General features: G+C 38.7%; 1 pseudogene; it reads left to right on the forward strand.

Annotated features, from left to right (window-relative positions):
* Nucleotides 1-18,910, forward strand: part of LOC124527236 (tigger transposable element-derived protein 1-like) — a 34,457-nt pseudogene extending 15,547 nt beyond the window's left edge.
* The last annotated feature ends 2,648 nt before the right edge of the window (nt 18,911-21,558 follow it).

Below are 21,558 nucleotides of genomic sequence, written 5' to 3' on the forward strand. Positions count from 1 at the left end.
GAGAAATAATAAAGACCAGAGCAGAAATAAACAATATAGAATCTAAAAAAACTGTAGAGCAGATCAACGAAACCAAGAGTTGGTTTTTTGAAAAAATAAACAAAATTGATAAACCTCTAGCCAGGCTTCTCAAAAAGAAAAGGGAGATGACCCAAATAGATAAAATCATGAATGAAAATGGAATTATTACAACCAATCCCTCAGAGATACAAGCAGTTATCAGGTAATACTATGAAAAATTATATGCCAACAAACTGGACAACCTGGAAGAAATGGACAAATTCCTAAACACCCACACACTTCCAAAACTCAAACAGGAGGAAATAGAAAGCTTGAACAGACCCATAACCAGTGAAGAAATTGAATCGATTATCAAAAATCTCCCAACAAATAAGAGTCCAGGACCAGATGGCTTCCCAGGGGAGTTTTACCAGACGTTTAAAGCAGAGATAATACCTATCCTTCTCAAGCTATTCCAAAAAATAGAAAGGGAAGGAAAACTTCCAGACTCATTCTATGAAGCCAGCATTACTTTGATGCCTAAACCAGACAGAGACCCAGTAAAAAAAGAGAACTACAGGCCAATATCCCTGATGAATACAGATGCAAAAATTCTCAATAAGATACTAGCAAATCGAATTCAACAGCATATAAAAAGAATTATTCACCATGATCAAGTGGGATTCATTCCTGGGATGCAGGGCTGGTTCAACATTTGCAAATCAATCAACGTGATACATCACATTAATAACAGAAAAGAGAAGAACCATATGATCCTGTCAATCGATGCAGAAAAGGCCTTTGACAAAATCCAGCACCCTTTCTTAATAAAAACCCTTGAGAAAGTAGGGATAGAAGGAACATACTTAAACATCATAAAAGCCATTTATGAAAAGCCCACAGCTAACATCATCCTCAATGGGGAAAAACTGAGAGCTTTTTCCCTGAGATCAGGAACACGACAGGGATGTCCACTCTCACCACTGTTGTTTAACATAGTGTTGGAAGTTCTAGCATCAGCAATCAGACAACAAAAGGAAATCAAAGGCATCAAAATTGGCAAAGATGAAGTCAAGCTTTCGCTTTTTGCAGATGACATGATATTATACATGGAAAATCCGATAGACTCCACCAAAAGTCTGCTAGAACTGATACATGAATTTAGCAAAGTTGCAGGATACAAAATCAATGTACAGAAATCAGTTGCATTCTTATACACTAACAATGAAGCAACAGATAGACAAATAAAGAAACTGATCCCATTCAAAATTGCACCAAGAAGCATAAAATACCTAGGGATAAATCTAACTGAAGATGTAAAAGATCTGTATGCTGAAAACTATAGAAAGCTTATGAAGGAAATTGAAGAAGATATAAAGAAATGGAAAAACATTCCATGCTCATGGATTTGAAGAATAAATATTGTCAAAATGTCAATACTACCCAAAGCTATCTACACATTCAATGCAATCCCAATCAAAATTGCACCAGCATTCTTCTCGAAACTAGAACAAGCAATCCTAAAATTCATATGGAACCACTAAAGGCCCCGAATAGCCAAGGGAATTTTGAAGAAGAAGACCAAAGCAGGAGGCATCACAATCCCAGACTTTAGCCTCTACTACAAAGCTGTAATCATCAAGACAGCATGGTATTGGCACAACAACAGACACATAGACCAATGGAATAGAACAGAAACCCAAGAACTAGACCCGCAAACGTATGGCCAACAAATCTTTGACAAAGTAGGAAAGAACATCCAATGGAAAAAAGTCTCTTTAACAAATGGTGCTGGGAGAACTGGACAGCAACATGCAGAAAATTGAAACTAGACTACTTTCTCACACCATTCACAAAAATAAACTCAAAATGGATAAAGGACCTGAAGGTGAAACAGGAAACCATCAAAACCCTAGAGGAGAAAACAGGAAAAGACCTCTCTGACCTCAGCTGTAGCAATTTCTTACTTGACACATCCCCAAAGGCAAGGGAATTAAAAGCAAAAATGAACTACTGGGACCTTATGAAGATAAAAAGCTTCTGCACTGCCAAGGAAACAACCAACGAAACTAAAAGGCAACCAACGGAGTGGGAAGGAAAAGATATTTGCAAATGACATATCAGACAAAGGGCTAGTATCCAAAATCTATAAAGAGCTCACCAAACTCCACACCCGAAAAACAAATAATCCAGTGAAGAAATGGGCAGAAAACATGAATAGACACTTCTCTAAAGAAGACACCCAGATGGCCAACATGCACATGAAAAGATGCTCAACGTCGCTCCTCATCAGGGAAATACAAATCAAAGCCACACTCAGATATCACCTCACGCCAGTCAGAGTGGCCAAAATGAACAAATCAGGAGACTATAGGTGCTGAAGAGGATGTGGAGAAACGGGAACCCTCTTGCACTGTTTGTAGGAATGCAAACTGGTGCAGCCACTCTGGAGAACAGTGTGGAGGTTCCTCAAAAAATTAAAAATAGACCTACCCTATGACCCAGCAATAGCACTGCTAGGAATTTACCCAAGGGATACAGGAGTGCTGATGCATAGGGGCACTGGTAGCCCAATGTTTATAGCAACACTTTCAACAATAGCCAAATTATGTAAAGAGCCTAAATGTCCATCAATTGATGAATAGATAAAGAAATTGTGGCTTATATACACAATGGAGTACTACGTGGCAATGAGAAAGAATGAAATATGGCCCTTTGTAGCAACGTGTATGGAACTGGAGAGTGTTGTGCTAAGTGAAATAAGCCATACAGAGAAAGACTGATACCATATGGTTTCACTCTTATGTGGATCCTGAGAAACTTAACAGAAACCCATGGGGGAGGGGAAGGAAAAAAAAAGAGGTTAGAGTGGGAGAGAGCCAAAGCATAAGAGACTCTTAAAAACTGAGAACAAACTGAGGGTTGATGGGGGGTGGGAGGGAGGGGAGGGTGGGTGATGGGTATTGAGGAGGGCACCTTTTGGGATGAGTACTGAGCGCTGTATGGAAAGCAATTTGACAATAAATTTCATATATTGAAAAAAAAAAAGAAAACAAGAACATGGTCTCTCTCCAAAAGTCCAAGGAAATTCATGTTATTTTGAAACTATCCTTAGCTCTCTCTGGAAGGTGACAGATTATTAGAATAACAGGCAAATGAAAGTAAGGCCAGACTGCTGTAAGGGAGTGCCAGGGAGGAACTGGTTTCAAAAATGAATCCTGCCTTCCTCAAGACATATTTTGAACCAATTCCATAAGGTAAAACATGGTATAAGACTAAAATAGAAACACTTCCCAGCACCAAGAAGAAACTCTGCATCCTTGGCATTCTCTTACCCCAGAAGCCAACCCTGCTACCCCTCTACAGAATCTCAAGGTGAATAGGAGCAGAGTATGAACACCACAGCTCCAGTTTGAACCTTTCACTTCACACATTAACAACTTATTCTCTGATTTTACAGGTCAGAAGGTAACTCAGTAGAAACACCAGAAGTAAATCACGGTTCTTTTCATTCTCAGTCAAATGCTTTTTCCACTGTGTTCTTGATTCCTGAGAGCACAAGTGACCTCCATTACATTCAGGGTATACACGAGTGCAGAAGTGTAAGTGTCTGCAGTTTGGCCCTCCATCTTTCGCCGGCACAATGGTCAACTTTTGAGAGGCAGATTTGCATAGACATTAGCAAAGGGAGCAGTAGCTTTGAATCCTGCCATTCAAATTCTGAGTTCAAATTCTAGCTACCTCTACTTCTAGTTGTATGATTTGGGACAACTTACCTAAACTCTGGTTTTGGGTTTCCAACCTGCAAATGGGAAAAATAGCATAGAGTTATTGCAAGGTATGTATTGCGAGGTAATCTATGTAAAGGATTTCTGGCAGTATAGTAAATAGAATCTAAGCATATACTAACTGTTCTCTTTAATCATAGAGATACATGAAAAGAGTATCAAGTATAACTAAACTTCAAAAATCTTTAAATTAATATATCCCAGCTTCCCTAATGAGCAATGTCTGTGTAAAATAGTACTGAGTATTGAGCACTGAGTACTGAGTATTAAGCATTAACTTTTAGAGATTAAGAAATTTAAATCTCTTGGCATGACTTTCATTTCAGAGGCATACAGCTAGGGAGAAATGAGTGACCAGACAGACTCCCACCACCAAAAAAAACATGCTTTATATACCAATGTCTTGCCAACTCTGATCGGTATCCCAATTAGAAAAGTTGGTCTGTATCAGTGGGAAAACTTCTGAAAAGCCCACAAAGTTTTCTTTCTGTAGGGCATTAAGGATTAAAATGCCCATCTGTCCCAAAGCAGATACTTCTTCTTCTGTCTTGTGATTTCTAAACAATGAAAATGATACCAGTAACAATGACCTCAATGCCAAGGTCTTCCCCTATTAAAATTGGTGGAAATGAAGTGGTACCATTCATCACCCCTAGGCAAAAAGGACAGTGGGTACCCTGAGGGTGTGGGGGTTATTTTCTTCAGTTTAAAGGTGGCAGGTGGCAGCAAAATGGGTCCAGTTAAAGTTGCAAGTCAGAAGGGCACCCCCTCACAGAGGAACAGTGAGTTAGCAGTACAGGAAATAGTGAGTGGTCCAGGTTCAGAAGTGGCCATCATAAGGGAGCCACCTTAGAGTGATGGGCAAGAGCTATTCACCTAGATTCTGGTGTACCCTCTGTATAGGAGGTCTTATAGGATCATGTGTGTTTATTCCAAAACCTACTATGACTGTCATTTATAGCTTTTATCAAACTCATCATTAATAGCCAAATGGTAAAAGAAATCTTATGGAGATTCTAAATGCTTATAATAATAAATACTCTCATAAGATAAGGTTTTGTTTTTTGTTTTTGTTTTTTGAGATCTCATCTCTCATTTCAACACTACAAGAGCGGTCTTAAAAATAATGTTTTGGGGAACAAAACAGTCTAGACTTAAAGGCATAGATCATGTCAGTCTCTACAACCTAGACTCAACCAATTTCTAGAGTCAATAACATCAAATTAAAGTTCTGGGGATATCTTTAGATTTTCCTCCGGGAAACTGACAGGCATATCCTGAGCTTCAGACTACAAGCCTCTCACCACTATGGGTAGGTATGGTTTCTCCTCTCGAGCCTTATGATAGATACACAGAGAATGGGATGAAATTAAAAATAAGACTTCAATCACAAGTTCTTAAATTAACTTATATAACAACTCACCCTTTCATTCATTTATTCAAATAAATTGTTATGCCACACACTATACTGTGTAGTTGTGAACTACATAGGTTCATCCAATTGTTAATTCAACAAATGTGTTCAATTGCTACTTCGAACCATACATTTTTCCCGGTGCTGGTAACACAGCAAGAGGAACTAAAAAGCATGACCTTTTTTTTCACAAAGCACACTTTTTTTTTAATGTTTATTTATTTTTGAGACAGAGGGAGACAGAGCACGAGCAGGGGAGGGGCAGAGAGAGAGGGAGATACAGAATCCGAAGCAGGCTCCAGGCTCTGAGCTGTCAGCACAGAGCCCGATGCAGGGCTCAAACCCACGAACCGTGAGATCATGACCTGAGCTGAAGTCAGACGCTTAACCAACTGAGCCACCCAGGTGCCCCTACAAAGCATTTTATGATACAGGAGAAAGAAAATAAGTACATAACATTTCATACAGTATGTATTATGAAGAAGAAAAAAACATAGTATCATAAAACTTAAGACAGAGTGGTCATGGAAGAGCTCTCTGAGGAACTAATTTTTATCCTGAAACCTACCTAACAAGCACAACTTAGTTACATAGAAATCCAAAAGATCAGGCCTAGCATGAAATGACCATGAACCTGGCATCCTGGGACACGTAAAGCAGACATGGGTGGTGGGACTATAGTGAGTAAGTGAGATGGATAGTGGAAGAAACAAGAGTATGGGGTAGGCTGAGGTCAGAAACTCCTAGGGTCTACAGGATCCAATAAGCAATTTGGATCTTACTGGACATCACTATAGACTTTAAAGAAGGAAGATGACATAAGGTAATTTGTATTTTTTTATTTTTTTTTTCAACGTTTTTTTATTTTTGGGACAGAGAGAGACAGAGCATGAACGGGGGAGGGGCAGAGAGAGAGGGAGACACAGAATCGGAAACAGGCTCCAGGCTCTGAGCCATCAGCCCAGAGCCTGACGCGGGGCTCGAACTCACGGACCGCGAGATCGTGACCTGGCTGAAGTCGGACGCTTAACCGACTGCGCCACCCAGGCGCCCGGTAATTTATATTTTTTTAAATATCACTTTTGCATCTATATGGAGAATGAATTATAGTCTGTGGTGTACTAATAAATGTTTAACAATTAGCTCTCTGGAAAATATACATTATAAAAAGTCCTGATTTGTATAGCATATTCCAATTTCTGTGCTGTAAGTATTCCCACTATGGCCAATTTCAAGCTACCAAGGTGGAGGTGAAGTTGGAAAGTGATGGGCACAGCTGGCTCTTGATAGCCCAAACAAGGCAGCCCTAGCACACACCACTGACTAAAGGGCAGCAGCGTGTGGAAACAGGAAAAAGAGGCATGAGGCTTCAGCAGCCATCCAGGCAAGAGAGGTGGCAGTCTGGTACCACAGACTAGGCAACCATAGATGGTGTTAAAAGAAATGGACAAAGGTGTTTATGAGAGAAAAGAGGCCAGACTTGCTCATGGCACACTTGAGCAGATGAGTCTCTGTCCATGTTAGCATCAGTGTGAGCATGGTTGGTGTCCAGGCATTTAGAAAAAAGGAGAAGAGAGTGTTAAGAGACAGTCATCCTCTTTCCCAGATGATCTCTAAGTCTACTACTTCAAATGTGAATCTGGCAAGGAATATTGAAGTCTCCTTCATTATCCCCAATTGTACGAGAAGATAGTGGACTGTTTGATAAAAATCCATTTTTAACTAAGCACCTTTCCATGGTGTTTTAAAATCTGTCACCTACCATTTTTAGAGTTTGCTGTGCAAGTTTTTTAATCATTGTGGTCACTTTCCCACAGTCTACGATCAAGTTTTGCATTACATCTCTCATGTTTCAACCAGCTATCTCAAGAGAAACAAACTGTTAAGTTTTCAAATACTTTAATAAGTACATTATACTGGGTCAACCTTATAAAGGGACTCCCTCTCTCTTAATGTGACTGACTGAACAACACTGAGTGACCCAGAAACTGGCAGAACATTTTATCAATTAAGACTATTTGTCATCACAGCTTTCAAAAGAAACAAGAGGACCAATGAAGAGCTGAATGTCAGAAATAGTGAATGTCACTCTTTTTTATTGCAACGGATAAATAGGCACATCCAAGGTATTCTTTCCATCAAACCATTTTCCCTTACTTTCCTGTTGTATATTTATGAGACAAGTCCACTAAAAAGGACTTTATTTTTTGCCCTTCAGTAATGTAGATACTGAATTTATTGTTATAATGATTTATTTTGTCCAGACATAATTGCAGATTGCAATACCAATAGAATTTCCAATACAATGTTGAAATTCATCACTGGCATAGTAACATAGGGGAAAGGTCATTGAACTATAAGCAAAAGATCTGGGTTTCAGGTTTTCTAGTGATTTGCTGTTTGACCCTAGGAGATACACCACTGGTTTTTCCTGACTTTACCCATTTACGTGATGAAGCACTTTTTTTAGTGGCATTTTTAAAATTCTCCTTAGGTATTAAGATAGTTGAAACATTCTTTTTTTTTCTTTTTTTAGAAACCTGCGTCTAGCATGTACAGGCTCATACACAGTACCAAATCATTGTATGCTACCTCTTTTTACTTCTGCATTACTCAACTATGCAGAATAATAGTAATATACTATTACTAGTGTATTACTGCCTACATGTTAGTCAGGACTCAACTGCAACTAGCTTATGAAAAAAAAGGAGGGGAGTGGGAAAGATATTGGCTCATATAGCTGGGAAGGACAGCAGGGGTCCAAACACTGAAATGACACTCTGATCTTTTACTCTCTCATCCTGGCTACTCTTTGGATTTTGACTATTTTCTCCTACTTCAGATGGCTTCCGGCATGAGAGCAGATGGGTGGCATATAACCAGAAGTAACTCCAACTTTATATCATCCTAGATTATAAACCAGAGAAGGAGAGATTTTTGTCACCAACTTTTGCATATAAAATCCCAGGAAGACTCTTAACTGGCTCAGAAAGGAATCTACCTAGCTCAATCACTGTGATCAGAGAAATAACTGGTCATATTCACTTTCCTATGACTCAGAGGGTGATAAGAGGGCACAGTTCACTGAGTTGCAGCCCCATCTCAGATATTACATGTAAGAGAAGAGTTCCTCAGAAGAAGGTGGTAATATTCTTTCAGGAACCAAAAGGAGGATACTACAATGAGAAAAATTGGCATAAATACCAGAGTCCGTACTGCAGGTTTACCCTCACAACAACAAAGAATTTTCTTTTGATCTTTAGTATGGACCTTGGTTCTTTCTGTTGATATATGCAAGGATGTTAAAAGTCTAACTGGATTGTCACATCACCTGGAGAAGAGATTGTGCAATTTCATTATTTGCAACCAATGTACCTTATTCAAGTAGCTATTCAATAAATATTTGGTGATAATTAAGAATCTCTAGTTGCTATAAGCCAGTTTCATTTTACATGTAACTTTTTATATTATCTACTTCTGCTATTTTTGGCTCATTAATGTGGAAGAGTGTACTGTTCCTAGACACTTAATCTGTGTCAGCTTTAGCAAGCTTTTTTTGTTCATTAGGCAGTGCTTGATCTCTTCTGACAGCTTCAATCCTATAATGCTCTTCCCCAAAGGCTGTACTTAAAGTCTAGATATCTCTATACATCATAGAGGTTCAAGTTCATGACTTCACTTCTTATTAGACTCTTATTGAAACTCCAAGGATCCTAGATATTTGTTACATACCTATCATCTATAAGCACTATTATTAAAGACTTTGCAGTACCTGGCCAGAATTTTTAAACCTTTAAGGTCACAGAATGGGTTTAGTAACTGAATCATTATATTCCTTTTCTTTCCATTGATCCTCAGGAGTGAGAGATCATATGCATAAATCCATATTCCTCCACCTAGCCTGTGATTTATAAATAAAGTGAAACAATTTTACTGATGGGGAGTAAGCTCTACATAAAACAAAAATGATGGTTATTGTTTCTTTGCCTGACAATTATCCTTCATTTAATTAAATCAGGTTGAGTTTATGATAATAATATAGAAAACGTATCTTTCCATGTATCAAGTGTGCTTTGTTCTATACCTCTATCACATTTGAATACATCCATAGAACAATAATTAAAAGGTATTTACTAGGTCAATGAAATTCCCCCAAGATAATTTTTACACAAAATTTAGTACATTACAGTGCAGGGAAGACCTGCAATCTAACTATATCCACAATTTTTTTTCTATTTTTTTTTTGTTTTTGTTTTATGCTAAATGTAGCTAATTTTCTTAGATGTCTGTAATACTTAACACAATAATCTTTGTAATTGTTATGCTTCCCACAAGTTACAACTATATATTTTTTTTTAATTTTTTTTTAACGTTTATTTATTTTTGAGACAGAGAGAGACAGAGCATGAACGGGGGAGGGTCAGAGAGAGGGAGACACAGAATCTGAAACGGCTCCAGGCTCTGAGCAGTCAGCACAGAGCCCGACGCGGGGCTCGAACTCACGGACCGCGAGATCTTGACCTGAGCCGAAGTTGGCCGCCCAACCGACTGAGCCACCCAGGCGCCCCTATATATATTTTTTAAGACATGATTTTTCTACTATATAGTGGGCATGACTGGCAAGACTATTGTAAAAAACATTTAAAGTCGAAGGCTGCAATAGAAGAAAATAGGCTTCATGGTTATACATTATGCTGCAGCACATCTTCCCTGAATCCATGCTCCTTCTGGTTACTACAGTATTTCTGTTAATATTTGTAGGGAATGTCCTTGAAAGAGTGTTGGGTATTCCTTTCTTACTTTGAATTTTCTGCCTTTAATTCCTGTATTTCTATTCTCTCATAAATACACTCTAATTAGGCTTTTTCCTCACTACTCTCCTGAACACATTCTTTTTTTTTAAGTGTTTATTTTAATCACCGGTACTCATCACAAATGCTCTCCTTTATCCTCATCACCTATTTAGCGCTGCCCCCCCCCCTGGCAACCATCACTTTGTTTTCTATAGGTAAGAGTCTGTTTCTTAGTTTCTCTCTTTTTTCCCCCTTTGCTAATTTGTTTCTTAAACTCCACATATGAGTGAAATCATGGTATTTGTCTTTCTCTGAGTAACGTATTTCTTTTGCCATTATATTCTCTAGCTCTGTCCATATTATTGGAAATGGCAAGATTTCTTCCTTTTTTCTGGCTGAGTAATATTCCTTGGTATATATACCACATCTTCTTTATCTGTTCATCTGTCAATGGACACTTGGGTTGCTTTCACACTTTGGCTATAGTACATAATGCTGCTATAAACATAGGGGTGCATATATCCCTTTGAATTAGTGTTTTTGTATTCTTTGGGTAAATACCCAGTAGTACAATTGCAGAATCTTAGGACAGTTCTATTTTTAACTTTTTGAGAAAACTCCATGCAATTTTTCACAGTGGATGCACCAGTTAGTACTCCCAACAGTGCACAAGGGTTACTTTTTCTCCACCTCCTTGCCAACACTTGTTTCTTGTGTTTCTTGTGCCTCCAGCTTTGTTTTTCAAGATTACTTTGGTGTGGATCTGCTTTTGTTGATTTTGTTGGGCATTCTCTGTGCCTCCTGGATCTGGATATCTGTTTTCCTCCCCAGAGTGGGGAAGTTTTCAGCCATTATTTCTTCAGATAAATTCTCTGCCCCCTTTTCTCTCTTTTTCTTCTCATGGGACTCCTATAATATGAATGTATTGTTCAAGGGAGTCTCTCAGTTCCCTAAGTCTGTTCTCATTTTGCATAATTTTCTCTCTCCTTTGTTCAGCTTGATTACTTTCCATATTCTGTTTTCTAAGTCATTAACTTGTTCCTCTGCTTCTTCCAGTCTGCTGTTCCTTCCATCAAGTGTATTTCTCATTTCATTTATTGAGCACTTTATCACTATTTTATTCTTTATCTCTGTGTTAAGGGTCTCATTCATGTCTTCCACTCTTTTCTCAAACCCAGTGGGCATCCTTATGATCATTGCTTTAAATTTTCCATCAGGCATGTTACTTATATCTGTTTCTTTTAGGTCTCCAACACTGGCCTTGTCTTGTTCTTTCATTTGGACAAATTCCTCTGTTTTCCAATTTTGTCTAAGTCTCTGTGTCTGCCTATGTGTGTTTGGAAAGTGAGCGGCATCTCCTGTTCTTCAGAGTAATGGTTTTAGGAAGAAAACGTCCTGTAGTGCCCTTCCATGTAGTGTCCCCTGTTCCCCAGGGCCTGGCACTTCCAGGAATGTCTCCAATGTGTGCTGTGTGTGCTCTGCTGTTGTGTCCTAGATACTTTATCCTTCAGGTTAGTCATCTCCAGAGGTTCTCCGTGCCTATTGTGGGCGGTGCTTGGTCCCTGGCCTGAATGTGACTCATTTTAACTAGGTGTGCTCTCTGGTCTACTTGTGAAATGAGACCTGTCACCATCATCACTGGAAGTGAGGCCTCACAAAATTCCTGGGTTGAGATATGCAATGATGGAAGGGGGTTAGGCCGGTCTTCTTGGGGAGGGAAACTGCCATGTTGCCTGAGGCAAGTGTGACTAGGAGCAGCAGTTCCACCTGGGCTTGGTATAAGCAAATTAGGTACCAAGTATTGGCACTACGCTGGTTCCCACAGGTGGCTCTGTGTTTATGTTGAGGGGCAGGGGAAGGAAATGACACCTGCCAGTTCCTTTGTTCATGTAGTGAATGCTGCCTCTTTGGGACATGCTCCAAGATGAGCAACTAATCTCCTCACTGTGTCCTCCAGGCACTCTTCAGATCACTGTTTCCACACAGTATGTCTGCGGGCTCTAAGCCCTGCCTTCTTTCCAAGAGGAGCCCCAAAGTCCTCCAACCTCTCCCAGAGACAAGCACTCTGACCTTCAGAACTCCAACCTTAGGTGGCTCAGTCAGTTGAACATCTGAATCTTGATTTCAGCTCAGGTCATGATGCCAAGGTCATGGGATTGAGCCCTGCATCAGGCTCCACATTGGGCATAGAGCCTGCTTAAGATTCTCTCTTTCTCTCCCTCTGCCCCTCATCTATGCTCACACTCTCTAATAAAAATTAAAAAACAAAAAATAAAAACAAAATACATACAACATACAAAATATGTATTAATTGACTGCTTATGCTATCAGTAATTCTACCAGTCAACAACAACCTATTAGTAGTTAAGTTTTGGGAGTGTCAAAACTTATACATAGATTTTCGACTGTACAGGGGGTAGGTGCCCCAACCACGGCATTATTCAAGCATCAACTATATACCATTCTCCTGCTCAAAATTCTCTAATGGCTTTCCATCATAATCAGGATAAATTCCAAAATCCATTCCATCATTTACAAGATCCTCTGGGATCTGATTACTGCTTCCCTCTATGAATTCACTTCTCATCACTCTTTGCCCCACTCTAGTCCCTGACTTGAACTCTTTACTTCCAGTACTTCATTTGGCTTTCTCTCTCACTTCATTCAGACCTCTACTCATATATTACTTCCTCAGAAAGACTGTCCCTGACATGCTGCCTACAAAAGTAACTCCTTTCTTATATTCTATCTATAAAAAAAAAAAAAAAACTTGCACTTTTTTTAAATGGTATTAAGTGCTTGTAAACTTATTTATTAATTGCACCTTGCACAAGAATATTACTTTTGTCATAAGGAGACTCATTCTCTCTGTATGTCTTTATATTTGCATCTCAGTGCCTGGAATAGATCTTATTGGTGTATAAATGAAAAAGAACTAACTGATTGATGAATATAAGGGAAAATGACCACAGATTCTTGCACATAGTAAGTTTTAATAAAACTGTATTGAATCTCCCATTCAATATATGCTAAGGTTGTTCCTCAATATTCATTTTGGAAAATCATAATCCATGGGCTGATATGTTTATCAATGAAGACCTTGAAAACTCTGCATGTATTACTAATGTACTTTGTATTTTATAATTATTCCATTTAGAAAACCACACGCATACACACACACACACACACACACACACACACTTAAACACATACATAAACACTTCAAACATTTGATTTTCCCAGCCTGCTGAAATGTTTTATTAGGCACCATATTTAAGATCATTCTCTGAAACTTCTGGTGATAAAACTGTAAGTTTAGTTTTAACATATGTTTATATTTTGTTGAATACTTATTATTACAGAATAGATCTATATATTGAATATGTATTATTGCAAAATGATTTTACATATATTGAAAATTTATTGATATGTATTATTGTAGAATAGTAAGTCAATTTCATTATCTTAAATATACTTAAATGCATTTATCTTAAACATAGTCAATTACATTATTCTGCAATGTCTTTTCTAAAGCATGTGATTTTATCCTACTTAAATACTTTATTCTTTCAAGTTTTCATTTTGTATACTTTTTTAAATAAAAAGGAAAAACATAATTTTCAAAAATTACAAAGGAGTAAAATGACATTAGAATATTCAATGAATGAATTACATCAGGCTAAAGAGCAGATACAGACAATATTACTGTTATACTATAAGCTTATTCAAGTATTTCACATCTTTTTTCTCTTTTAATGCATTATCCTAGCACAAGATAAAAATAGTGTACTGGGGAGTGCCTGGGTGGCCCCATCAGTAAAGTGTCCAACTTTGGCTCAGGTCATAATCTCACAGTTCGTGAGTTCGAGCCCTGCATTGGGCTCTGTGCTGACAGCTCAGAGCCAGGAGCCTGCTTTGGACTCTGTGTCTCTCTTTCTCTCTGTCCCTCCCATGCTTGCACTCTGTCTCTGTCTCTGTCTCTGTCTCTCTCTCTCTCTTAAAAATAAATAAACATTTTTTTTTAAACAGTGTAGTGGATATAAGGTGAAATCTCAGCAAACCCAGATGACAAGTTTTCTCTCTTCATAAAAAAAAAGTGCTATGAAAAAACTCATCTTCTCTTGTCTCTGCCTTCAACAAGGCTGAAACAGGTGAAGTTCAGGCCAAGGGCAAACACAGGGCCTCCTCCAGGCAGCAGATGTTCATGGATCCACATTCAAGAGGATCCAGACAATTGACTCTACCTTGAAAAATCTGCCCTCCCTCACCAGTTTTGATCCCTGTCCTTTCTTCTCCCCATATCCCAGGAGATCACTGAACAACTTACATTATTCCAATAAATAATTTATCCAAGTGGGGAAAGAATACTAAAGAAAGAAGGAATAAAACAAAGACAAGACATTTACTTGGGCCCCAAGCTTTGGCTGAGGCTGGAGCTGGCCGCCCCCTATCGAAACAGGTACTACCTTTGCTCCCAGGAATAGGAAAGAGGGTAAAAGAGGCCTGTGCCCTAACTGGTACAAAAGATGGCCAGAGGTCCCTTTCACATGGACCAACCTAAGGAAGAAGGACAGGTGTAATCAAGAGAATAGAACAAATGGACAGGTCTGAGGCAGAGTTACCACTCTGTTTTCTCAGGTTTGGGGATCCCACTGGGAGAGGGGAGTGGGGTTAATACTAGGTATAGAGACCTATTCTGCTTCATTTTTTACCTCAAATTTTGTAAAGTTCTCATTGAGTTTTTACATTTTCATATTTTCCCCCTTCATATTCAACAGCCATGGCTCTCCCATTGATCCCACCTTTTCTACCCTAAGTTCTACAAATAGCATTCAAAGTCCTCCAGTACTTTTATAGCCTTCACTTCATTCTTCTAGAGCCAAACCATAACCACTGTCTCTTCACCACACACACTATGTTTCCCTGTCTCTTTGTCAATATTCACATCTTCCCTATAGACTGGACACTCCTTCCCACTCCTTCCATCCACATTCAGTTTCTAGGTGTAAAAAAACTTCCACACATTTTTAAGTGTTCCTTTCTGATACCCACCTCATCAGAAAAAAGTCTCCTCTAAACTCTTCAAAATACACTTTATCTGTATTGTCTCTAAATGCACTCAGCACCTTACTGCATTTTAATTTTTGTGTATGTATATTATCTTCCCATCTAGATGTGAATTTCTTAAGGGTAGGTTCTGTTTCTTAAAGATCAATATATATCAACACCACAGTCTTAGACAAAGTAACTTCTCAATAATGAATTAATAGTTACATATTGTAACTTAAATTGATTCATGTTGAAAGAAAACATTTTTAGCATATTTCATAACTATGGATATTTAAACTATTATTTTTAAATATTTTTTAATGTTTTATCCTATTTTTGAGAAAGAGAGCATGCACATGAGCATGAGCAGGGGAGGAGCAGAGAGAGAGGGGTGAGAGAGAGAATCCCAAGCAGGTTGCACACAGTCAGTGCAGAGCTGGACACAGGGCTGGAACTCACAAACTGTGAGATCATGACCTGAGCCAGTTAACCGACTGAGACACCAAGGTGCCCCTAACTATTCTTATTTAATATATTCTGTTGACCAATCTTTCATTTACTGCCTTCTATCCAATATTTTTGCAGTAGGTCACAGTGTGGCTGAACAAACAGTAACAATAATAATGATAAAAATAACAGGGGCACCTGGGTAGCTAAGTCGATTGAGTATCTGACTTCATCTCAGGTATGATCTTGCAGTTTGTGAGTTTGAGCTCCACGTCAGGCTCTGTGCTGACAGCGCAGAGCCTGGAGCCTGCTTTGGATTCTGTCTCCTCTCTCTGCCTCTCTCCAACTCAGGCTAATGCTCTCGTTCTCTCTCTCTCTAAAAACTAAAATAAACATTCAAAAAAATTTTAATAATAACAACAACAATAACAATAGTAAATCAGAACTGAGAATGGAAGGTTGACACTTGGAGCCAAACTGTCACTAAGTGCATCACTGAATCTGAAGGAAATATAAGTCACTCAGGAAAGCATAATGTTGGGAAAATGCAAGCAATATTTAAAATGGTGTTTGGGTGTGCCTGGGTGGTTCAGTTGGTTAAGCATCCAACACCTGATTTTGGCTCAGGTTATGATCTCACGGTTTGTGAGATCGAACCCTGCATCAGGCTCCCTGTTGATAATGTGGAGCCTGATTGGGATTCTATTTCTCCCTCTCACTGCCCCTCCCCTGCTTTTGCAATCTCTCTTTCTCTCTCTCTCCTTCTCTGTCTCTCTTTCTCTCTCTCAAAATAAATAAATCAACTTTTAAAAATAATAATAATAATGGTGTGAATTTATGTAAAAGTGGCTACTAAACATCTCAATCTTGAAGTCCTCACTGTGTCGAGAGATAATTCTTCATGAAAGACCCTTCATGGGTCTTTCATGTTCTGCATTCTGCACACCATGTGAGCAGAGGACCCAAATGATTTTTCATATGGATATTTTTTTTCAAAGATGTTTGGATACAGGCATACCTACTGCACTTCACCATATTGTGCTTAGCAGACAGTCCAGTTTTACAAATTGAAAGTTTCTGGCAACCCTGAGTCAAGTAAGTCTATCAGCACCATTTTTCCAATAGCATTTGCTCATTTCTTGTCTCTCTGTCTTATTTTAGAATTCTCACAATACTTTAAGTTTTTTTTCATTATCATTATATTTGCTGTGGTGATCTGTTATCAGTGACCTTTAATGTTACTGTAATTGTTTAGGGAAGCCACGAACTGCACCCACATAAGAGAGCAAACTTCATAAATGTTGCGTGTGTGTCCTACCTGCTCCACTGACCAGCTGTTCCCTACCTCTCTCCCTTTCCTCGGGACTCCCTATTCCCTGAGACAAAATAATACTGAAATTAGGTCAATATATAATCCTACAAGGTCTTCTGAGTGTTCATGTGAAAAGAATAGTAGGACTTCTCTAACTTTAAGTCAGAAGGCAGTAATGATTACGTTTGGTGAGGAAGGCAAGTTGGAAGCCAAGACAGACTGAAAGCTAGGCCACTTGTGCCAAATAGTTACCCAAGTTGTGAAAGCAAAGGAAAAAGTCTTGAAGGGAATTACAAGTGCTAATCCAGTACACACACAAATGGTAAGAAAGCAAAACAGCCTTGTTAATGATACGGAGGAAGTTTTAGTGGCCTGAGAAGATCAAACCAGTTATAATATTCCCTTAAGTCAGAGCATAATCCAGAGCAAAGCCCTAACTCTCTTCAAGTTTACATAGCCTGAGAGAGGTGAGGAAGCTGCAAAAGAAAAGCCTGAAGCTAGCAACGGTTGGTTCATGAGGTTTAAGAAGTCATCTCCATAACATAAAAATGCAAGGTAGAGCAACAATGCTGATGCAGAAGCTGCAAGTTACGCAGAAGATGAGACGTAGTGAAGATAATTCATGAAGTTGGCTACACTAAACAACAGATTTTCAATGTAGACAAAATAACCTTCTATTGGAAAAAGATGCCATCTAGGACTTTAATACCTAGGGAGAAGAAGTCAATGCTTGGCTTCAAAGCTTCAAAGGACAGACTGACTCTCTGGTTAAGGGGTAATGCAGCTGGTAACTGAAAGTTGAAGCCCATGCTCACTTATCCCTCCAAAAATCCTAGGGATCTTAAGAATTATATTAAGTCTACTCTGCTTGTGCTCTATAAATGGAACAACAAATCCTGGATAACATCACATCTGTTTACAACATGGTTTACTGAATATTTTAAAACTTAACAGAAGACGGTGGGGGAGGGGAAGGAAAAAAAAAGTTAGAGAGGGAGAGAGCCAAACCATAAGAGACTCTTAAAAACTGAGAATAAACTGATGGTTGATGGGGAGATGGAGGGAGGGGAGGGTGGATGATGGGCATTGAGGAGGACACCTGTTGGGATGAGCACTGGCTGTTGTATGGAAACCAATTTGACAATAAATTTCATATTTAAAAAAAAACAGCTGTAAGACCTTTTGTCAGAAGAAAAGATTCCTTTCAAAACATTACTGTTTACTGGCAATGCACCTGGTCACCCAAGAGCTTTGATGGAGATGGACAACAAGAATTATGTTGTTTTCATGCCTGCTAACACAACATCCATTCTGCAGCCCATGGATCAAGGAGTAATTGTGGCTTCCAAGTGTTATTATTTAAGAAATACATTCTTTAAGACTACAGCTGCCATGGACAGTGATTCCTCTGATGGATCTGGACAAAGTACATTGAAAACTTGCTGGAAAGGATTCACCATTCCAGATGCCTTTAAGAACATTTGTGATTCACTGGAGGAAGTGACAATATCAATATTAACAGGAATTTTTAAAAAGTTGATTTCAACCCTCATAGATGACCTGGAGGGGTTCAATGCTTCAGTGCAGGAAGTCATGGCAGATATGTTAGTAACAGCAAGAGAATTAACATTAGAAGTGGAGCCTGAAGATGTGACTGAATGGCTGCAATTTCATGATACAATTTTAATGGACAAGGGGTTGCTTCTTATGGTTGAACAAAGAAAGTGTTTTCCTGAGGTGGAATCTACTCCTGGTGAAGATGTTGTGAAGACTGTCGAAATGACAGCAAAGGACTTAGAATGTTATATAAACTTAGTTGATAAAGCAGTGACAGCGTTTGAGAGGATTGACTCCAATTTTGAAATAAGTTCTACTGAGGATAAAATGCTATCAAACAGCATCACAGGCTACAGAGAAATCATTCGTGAAAGGAAGCCTCAGTCAGTGTGGCAAGCTTCACTGTTATCTTAAGAAACTGCCACAGCCACCTCAACCAGCAGCAACCACCACCCTGATTAGTCAGCAGCCATTGACATCAAGGCAAGACCCTCCACCAGCAAAAGATGACAACTCACTAAAAGCTCAGATGGTGTTAGCATTTTTTTAATGAATAAAGTATTTTTTATTTAGGGCATGTATTTAGGGGGGGTTTTCGATATAATGCCTTTACACACTTAATAGACTACAAGGTACTATAAACATAATTTTTATATGCACCGAGAAACAAAAAAATTCATTTTATGGCTTTATTGTGATACTTGCTTTATTATGGTGGTCTGGATCTTAATCTACAATATTTCTCAGGTACGACTGTAGTGAACAGCTTTAGAAGATAATGTCTCTCTCCAGAGCACAGGCAAGTTTGTTTGCTGCCTATCATAAAAGTTTCAGGTTTCCTATACTCAGGGTAACTCAGCTGTGACATACACCTATTGTGACTGTAGCATCTAACTAGGTATCATCATGTTGCTTCTTTGGGACTTGAGGGGCAAGGTAAATTGACACAAATAGGATACTCATGATGTTTCTGTGTCATGCGTAATAAAGTCATTTGTCACAGAATCAGAAGGTTCGTGTTACTTTGTTAAAAATACGTGAAACTAATTCTAGTTAAGGAAATTGGAGGGTGCTGTACTTATTAGAAGCACACAGTGGAGAATTCACAAAATTGAAGAAGAGTTGAGCAGTTAAATTTCATGAAAGATGAGTCTGGGGATCTGAATAGCATGGACACTTGAAGAGTCATTTTCTGATTCTGACACATAATTTATCAGTATTAATGAGCCATTTCATATCCCACATGTTTGAAAAAGCAAACTCCTAGAAGAAATTATATGATTAGGTTGGTCAGAGGAAGTGGGACCACATAATTCACATTCCCACCAATCAGACTGAGAGAAGCAGTAAATCAATAACCAATCAATGAACAATCAATTGATAATTAGATCAATAAATAAACAAAACAGAGACATCCCCTTCTCCTTAAGCAAAGGATTTTCTCATCTGAAGAAACTGCAATTGTCTCTTGGGAGGACAGTGGATGGCACAAAACTTATTATACTGCCCTGTTTGTTTTGACTACCAGATAACCAAAAATTCAGCTGAATGTTAGTAACTGTGTAAGACCAAACTCTTTACATTTCTCTTGTCCTTCCGCCCTGACATTATTTTCTTGATGTAATCTTTAAGACAACTGCACACTTTATATGTGGGAAATAAACAACACCATGTAAAGATCCCCAAATAAACATGTTCCGCTATTTCACTCTTCTACAACTTTGCGTGTGTTGGTCCTTTTACTAACATCTCTTCTCCATTTTGTCCACCACTCAAGTCTACTTGCTGGGAAACACAGTTGCATATAGCTTGTTGCCCCTTGCACAGGTGCATAAGAGTGGCCATAAGCCTAGAACATTTTTTTGCAAAGAAATAAGGAGCCATCACAGCCTCTGTTGGATATGTCTGTTTGCTTGGAAATATCTTCCCCTATTCCAGACTTGGTGTGTATGTCTTTGCTCTGCTTAAGCCTGGGTGTCATACAATACCATGTGGTACCCACTGCCATATCTGTGGGGAGAGAATGGAGTCCTCCACCTGCAGTATAGAGAGACATATGCAGACCATCTCTTTGCATCAGCTGTGAGTTAGACCCACTGGCAATGGGGACAGACACTCATAGTTGAAGCTGATCTTGCTCTGTCTCTTCTCTTTATCAGTAAAGTGTTGTTGCATCTAGTGTTTGTGTGAGTTGTGTCTTCCTTACCTGACATTTGAAAACCATGCAGCGGGCTGACATCGGGGACTGTGGCTCCTGTGGGCAGCACCTAAAGCTCTTTGCTGTCCCCAACTCAGAACTCCTCCTCTGAAGGCAGTAACAGGTGTTGTTCAATAGAATTCATCATTTAGATGTAGGCAAAGTTATCTATCCTGTTCCTTCTGCTCCTGATGTACTTTTACTTACCTGTGGAATCCAACCTATCTTAACATTACCTGCATTCTTTGTTTAAATATCTATATTTGCTAGTAGATAGACATTTCTTTGGATAGATCTGTATCTTACTCATGATTGTATCACTAACACCTATTCTGTTTCCTGACATTTAAGAGGAGTTAAATGAAGCCTTGTTATTTAACTCAGTTAATAAATGGACAAATGAATTAGAGGCAGCAGAGAAACAAGGAGATCTGAGTGCTTCTCGGAAGGAGGTACCATAGACTCCATTTTGGTTTTGTTTCAGGTTTTTCTTCTTTTCATCTATCTCTCTACTAGTCTCTAGAACACGGACCTTTTCTTGCTCTTCATAATATAATACTAAATTTAATACTCAACTCCTCTTGAGAAACTATATAGTCAGATTTTCACTGTAAATGCCGATTTATCCCTTTTCTAATATTGAAGAGTCTATCATGCTGTTTCCACAGTTCTATTTAATTTCGTTCACAACACTTTGGGAATGTATATTCCTCACTACAGTCAAAGCCCACATAACTCACCTAACCAGTTAGCGGTAGGGTGAGACTTTCAACCCATCACAATACTACCTAAAAGGTTTCTTTTTCCACTGGACTAGATATTATCCCACAAGCTCAAAGAAGTAACATCTCTTCCCACATTGCATAAGTTCAGGCAAAACTGGGGTTATCTTCTTCATTATATAAGCAAATGCCCAATATTTCTCCTAGGATTTTAATAAGCAGAACAGGAAGCATGTAAGTTTAGGAGGTGTAAGACACATTAATACCCATGAAAAACCT

Source organism: Lynx rufus, unplaced genomic scaffold (assembly GCF_022079265.1).
Source record: "Lynx rufus isolate CCGP_SWC_20201006 ecotype Redwood Valley unplaced genomic scaffold, mLynRuf1.p SCAF_5, whole genome shotgun sequence".
NCBI classification, from domain to species: domain Eukaryota; kingdom Metazoa; phylum Chordata; class Mammalia; order Carnivora; family Felidae; genus Lynx; species Lynx rufus.